The sequence below is a fragment of the Engystomops pustulosus genome, chromosome 4 (assembly GCF_040894005.1).
Source record: "Engystomops pustulosus chromosome 4, aEngPut4.maternal, whole genome shotgun sequence".
Classification (NCBI taxonomy): domain Eukaryota; kingdom Metazoa; phylum Chordata; class Amphibia; order Anura; family Leptodactylidae; genus Engystomops; species Engystomops pustulosus.
The window spans coordinates 139,147,951-139,154,460 of NC_092414.1; positions in this window are offsets into that span (position 1 = coordinate 139,147,951).

A 6,510-nucleotide genomic window follows, 5' to 3' on the forward strand; every position below is an offset into this window, starting at 1 on the left:
CTGGGCCAAATCTCCCACACTGTTTTTTTTTAAAAGTATTTATTTTTGCAGTTTTTGAATTTTTATACAAACATAATAAACAAAACCAGAAATCAAGATTGTCTGTCACATATTTCCTTCCCCCCAATACAGGATTATTATATAACAGCCATGATAACAGTCAGGATCTTACTGCGTTTCAAAACTACCTGAGGGATATTACACAGTAGATAACAGCAGGATACTGCAGCCAGACATCTTGTTACAACACAAACAACTATTGACACAGGGACAATCAGTCACACACACACACACACCAGCACGCTCAGTCTCCTTCATCATGGAGAGGAGTATATATCACATGTGATTATAAGGCTGTATGGGGAGTCGCGCACCATCTGGACCAGATGCGGTCAAACTTCTGGGGACACTTCCTGTTGGTATACAGGGACCGGTAGTGGGGAATGACACTATTAATGAGTAGTATCCATCTTTTTAATGGAGGGGGCTCCTGGTCCTTCCAGGTCATCACCACCACTTTTCGGGCGTAGTATAGGACAAACCTAAAGAAAATTTTGTCATAGTGGCCATTGACAACTTCGTTTATGATGCCGAGGAGACACACAGAGGGAGATAGTAAGCGTGGGAAATCAAAGTATAAATTAAGGAACTCCAGCACTTCGGACCAGAAGACATGGACCCTAGGGCAGGACCAGACACAATGCAGGAAGGATCCGACTTCAGCCTGACAGCGAAAGCAAAGATCATTGGGCATTGCTCCCATGCGGAATAGTCTAGCAGGGGTGAAATATACTCTATGGAGGAATTTAGATTGGATCAGGAAGTCCCTCGCACTCACTACAGATGTGAAGTAGGACAGTTCGACCTCCCTCCAGTCATCATCTGACAGGTCAGGGATATCCTGTCTCCAGCGTTCACAGGCTCTATCAAACGGTCTGGACTTTTGCTCTTGTAGGAGAGCATAGCACTGAGTGAGTGGCTTAGGGAGGTCCGGGGTACTCATCAGAGTCTCTAGTTTGGAGAATTTCACTGTCAGGCTGAAGGAGCCGAATTGGGCTTTGAATGCGTGTCGCAGTTGCGTGTAATGGAAGCTGGCCGTATTGGGTACAGTATGTCTCTCCCTTATCTCGTTAAAGCTGAGTAATTCTGTTTCCGGGGATAAGAGCTGGCCTACAAATTTCACCCCCGCTGCCCCCCACATTGTCCAGCCCGGGAGGGAGAGGAAGTGAGAAAGCCACGGATTGAGCCACAATGGAGTCCTAGGCGAGAGAGGGGGAGAGCTGCTCGGTTCTACCAGGGTTTGTGCCCTACGCCAGCACACCGCTACCGTACGTAGGGGAAGTGGGGTATCAGATGGGGACTTGTATCTGTACAGCAGGTTTGTAAGGGCCTCGTAGGAACCCACCAGGGCACCAGCCAGTGCAGTAGCTGCATTACCCATGTCTATATCTATCCACCACTGGGCATATACTAGCTGGGAAGCCAGGTAATAAAGATACAGATCCGGGGCAGCCAGTCCACCCCTAGACTTGGGAGCCTGAAGCAGCGCTAGACTGAATCGCGGGGCGCTACTCTGCCAGTAGAAGGACCTGAGAATGCCGTCTAAGCGTTTAAACAGGCTCTTAGGAAGTAGTATAGGGCAGGCATGGAAAAGGTACAGAAACTTAGGGAGAAAAATCATTTTGAATATATTAATACGCCCGTATAGGGACAAGGGGAGAGTGGACCAGGCTTTTAGGCGCGATTCCGTTGCAGCTATCAGGGGTGTAATGTTTAACTCCGTAAATGCCTGGACCTTGCGTGACACCTGGACTCCCAGATATTTAAAGGTGGACACCACCCGAACTGGGACGGGGAGGGAGTGTACCCCTACATCAGATAAGGGAAAGAGGGCCGATTTGTCCCAGTTAACCCGAAGACCTGAGAACCCCCCATAACGTTCTATCAGGGACAGAAGGGATTCCAGAGAGGGGCCCACATCCCCAAGATATACAAGTGTATCATCAGCATAGAGAGATACCTTCTCAATAATAGTACCTCTAGTTATGCCCTTAATGCCCTCAGAGTGGCGGATCGCCACAGCAAGGGGCTCAATGGCGAGTGCAAAGAGGAGGGGAGATAGTGGGCAACCCTGTCTAGTGCCCCTAGCCATAGGGAGAGTAGGTGAGATGTTAAGATTAGTCCGCACCCTAGCCTTGGGATCGTTATACAGTAGCTTAACCAATGCTGTAAATCGAGGGCCAAAACCCATTCTAGGCAAAAGGGTCCACAAATAGGGCCACTCCACAGAATCAAACGCCTTACAATTGTCTAAGGATAATATAAACCCAGGGTCTGGAGACCGCTCTGCCTCTGCAATGTTCAGGTGTAGTCTTTGTATATTTATGTCAGTTCCCCTCCCAGGCATAAAGCCTGTCTGGTCTGGGTGAACCAATGATAATATTACTTTATTAAGCCTTGTTGCCAGAATTTTTGCTAGTATTTTAACATCTGAGTTTAGGAGGGAAATTGGGCGGTATGAGTCAGGAAGCAGGGGATCCTTGCCAGGCTTAGGAAGAACTACAATAAGGGCCTCTCGCATGGAGTCGGGGAGGGAACCACTATCAAGCGCATCGGAGTACAGGCTGAGGAGAAGGGGGACCAGAGTCTCACAGTTATCCCTATACCACTCACCTCCCAGCCCATCAAGTCCAGGTGTCTTACCGGGGGGCAACGATTGGATGGCCAGTTCCACCTCCTCTGCCGAGAGCGGAGCATCAAGCTCCGATGACTGTGCCTGTGTGAGCCTCCAAAGTGGAAGACTGTCAAGGAATCCGGAGATCTCGACGGAAGAGGCGGACAATCTGGAGCTGTAAAGAGAAGAATAGTATTCATGAAATACCATGTTAATGGCCCGGGGCTCTGTGATCAATGCTCCGTTACCATCAATAATAGAGGGGACGGAAGCACAGGGGCGTTCAGTCCGCGATAAATACGCAAGCAGCTTCCCGTTTTTATCTCCAAATTCAAAGATGGACGCTTCCCTGGCTAGCAGGCGTTTGCTGGTGCGCTCCTTCACTACAGCTAGATGGTTCCTCTGCGCCTGAGCCCAAGTCTTTTTATTCCCCGGAGTAGGTTTCTCTAGATAATCCTTTTCTGCAGTCACCAGTACAGCCGTCAGCCTTTCCTCCTGGGCATTTAAGGACTTCCTATGGCCAGCTACCCCCGACATGAATGCCCCCCGCACCGAGGACTTGTACGAGTCCCAGACTAGAAGAGGATCAGGATGGGTTGAGTGTACATCCCAGAACTCGCTGTGCGCAGCCCTAACAGTACTCTGGACCGCTGGGGACAGGAGCCAAGCCGGGTGCAGGCGCCATAAGCGGGAGTCGCTGGGGGGGCCTATAAGGAGACTAATGAACAAGGCGGAGTGGTCTGACGCACTGCGCGGGCAATAGGATATCTGGTCAACGTGCTGCATCATATCAGGGGAGACAAAGGCCAGATCAATCCGAGAGAAGCTCTTATGAACAGAGGAATAAAATGAATATTCTCTCTCTTGAGGGTGTTTACTACGCCAAACATCGGCGAGGTCTAGAGAGGTGAGCCACTCGTTCAGACGGACCGAGCCTGTGTCAAGACCACTTGTACGATCCAAGGAGGGGTTAGGGACTGCATTGAAGTCACCAATACAGAGTAACGGGCTTGGAGGCATAGCAGCCAGCTTACTGGATATTAGGTGCAATACTGCTGGATCAAAGGGAGGTGGGACATAAATAGACGCTATAGTAAAGGTAAAGCCCCACAAGGCACAATGTATGACTACATAACGGCCAAAGTGATCCGGTGCTACCTGTATGACCTCTATGGGAAGCGCTTTGGATATGAGTATGGATACTCCCCTAGCATAGACAGAGTAGGAGGAATGGTAACCTCTAGCCACCCAGGCCCGCTTCAGGGAGAGGACCTTCTGACCCGTAAGGTGTGTCTCTTGGATACATACAATATGGGGGGCCTGACGCTTAATGACATCTAACATCAGAGCCCTCTTGAATTTGGAGTTAAGTCCCCTCACATTCCAGCTCATTACCTTAAGTGAAGACATCTTAGCGGAAGGGAAAGGGGTGTGGGGAAGGAGACGTGAGCAACCAAGCATTCATCCTTTCATACCAAAAAGACATAGACAGACAGACAACAGTGAGCATAACAAATATAACAGAACTGAACTAACAATCCCAAGAATACAAACCCCCTGTCTAACACCCTAACAGCAGTAGTGTAGACCTATACCCACTAACAGTCAAGTAGTAGAACAGTGGTCCCTAACTCAAGACAAACCTACACCATTTGTCCCGGGACCTTCAACCCTTAATGAATAGATGATCAGGAGGTTATTAGGCAGCCATATTTAGAGAGAACCAAGAGGAAATAGGGGAGGGGGGGGGGGAAGGAGGAAGACGCAAGGAGGTAATGGTAGGGGGAGGTAATGGTAGGGGGAGGTGGGAAGGGGGGGGAGGTGGGAAGGGGGGGGGGGGGAGGGAGGGAGAGAATGGAGTGCCATAAATGGCGCACGGTCAAGATGACCAAGAAGAAATCACAAATCAATCACAGGGTACATTTGTGAGGCACGTAAAGTGTAAACAAATATTAGAAAACTGTAACAGTGATTTGGGACCCCTGGATAACTATTCAGGACTAAGTCCAGCACTGTCATTGCATATCAGATAAAAGGATATGTGAGTCCAGTCACTCAGGAGGTGCGGGCCTTGCAGCTGGAGCCCGTGGAGCTGCATCGGCCCAGTGAAGTGCTTCGGTTGGGCAAGTGAAGAATCGAGTCTTCAGACCATCCACTATTCGGAGCTTGGCAGGGTACATCATGGAGTATTTAAACCCCTTGTCACGGAGACGGGCACGGACCTCGGTGAATTGTGCTCGCTGTTTCCTGACGGATGCAGAGAAATCAGGGTAGAAGGACACTCTGCTGTTGGCATAGAGAATTTCTCCCTTGGTACGGACAGCCCTGAGGATAGAGTCCCTGTCCCTAAAGTGCAGCAGCCGGGCCAGGAAGGGTCTCGGATTGCCCCCTGGGGGGCCAGGGCGGGATGGCACACGATGGGCCCTTTCCACTGTGAAGAACGGGGAGAAGGTATCTGCAGGAAGCATATTTTTGAGCCAATTTTCAAAAAAGGATACCGGATCAGTCCCCTCCACTTTTTCGGGGAGACCAACCACTCTGACGTTGTTCCGTCGCAGGCGGTTTTCAAGGTCGTCCGCTCTGTCGATGGATGCAGACATTTGGCGCTGAAGCTCTCTTATCTGTGTCGGCATAGGCCTCTGGACATCCTCCACTTCAGATATTCTGCGTTCAGTTTCTGTTATTCGCTCTTTGGCTTTGTGAACATCGTGTCTTAAAAGAACAAAGTCCTGTCGCAGCTCATCCACCTTGGTAACCAGTTTGGATTGGCACCCATTAATGGCCGCCAGCACCTCTGCAAATTTGCGGTCCAGTTCAGTGGCCACGTCAGGCGGATCAGCGCCCTCTTCATAACTTACAAGCTGCGGCGGGCTCTGGGAGCCTTCAAAGAGGGAGGGAGAAGAGTTTGGGGACCCCTGAGGAGAGCAGGGCTGTGTGCGGGAGAATCTCCCCAACTTTTTGGCAGCGTTTGACTGAATCTGTGCAAGGACAGCTTGTGATGTGGAGCATTCCTGCGCATCCAGGGGTTCCAGGGACTGGAATGGAGGATCTTCATGGACGGATTCATCATCCGATGGAGGCGCAGACACCCCGGACGCTGCTTTTTGCAATTTAGCCGTCCTCCTCCGGTTACCCATGGCGTCTGGACAGGGGGGCCAGTGATAAACAATCGAGGAGCCTAGCGTCCAGTAATTAGCAGAGATACAGTCTAATCCCACGTGGAGTATTACAGCGGCACTGCAAGGGTTAATATAGAACAAAACCCAGGAGCAGGGGATCACTGGGAGTATGGTGGGCTGCACAGCTTGGGGTCCCCAGGTGAGAGGAGGGCAGCAGCAGGGGAATTACTTCCCTACCTTATTCCTGGCTGCAGTCCGGCAGTGACAGGGTTAACCCTGCGCGCCTAGGCCTCAGGCAGCGCAGGGGAGTCCAGCAAGATGGCGCCTCCGGCCGGATACAGGGCTGGCTGGAGCGCTGCAACGATCCCCTGACAGGGCAGGTCAGCAGCACAGCGGGTCGGCGGCACAGCACGGGGGGGGGTTCCCTCCCCCGGTATTCAACACCGCTCCGGTGTGCAGCCGCGATGTCGGGCGGCTATGGTCCCGCCGCCGCGCGGGACACGTGGGAGGCCGCAGGAGCTGAAGTGCTGGAGGGGACCGCACGGAGCCGGTGACCGCCGCGATACCGCCACCGGAGTATGGGGGCAAGTACCCGCGGCACCGGGGAGCAGACTGGAGGGGGTACAGGTAAGGATGGCTGCCTGGGAAGGGTGATAGGGTGCCAGGTCCCGGGAGCTCCGCGGTGCACGTCCTCCTAGGTCGGCATCAGGCCACGCC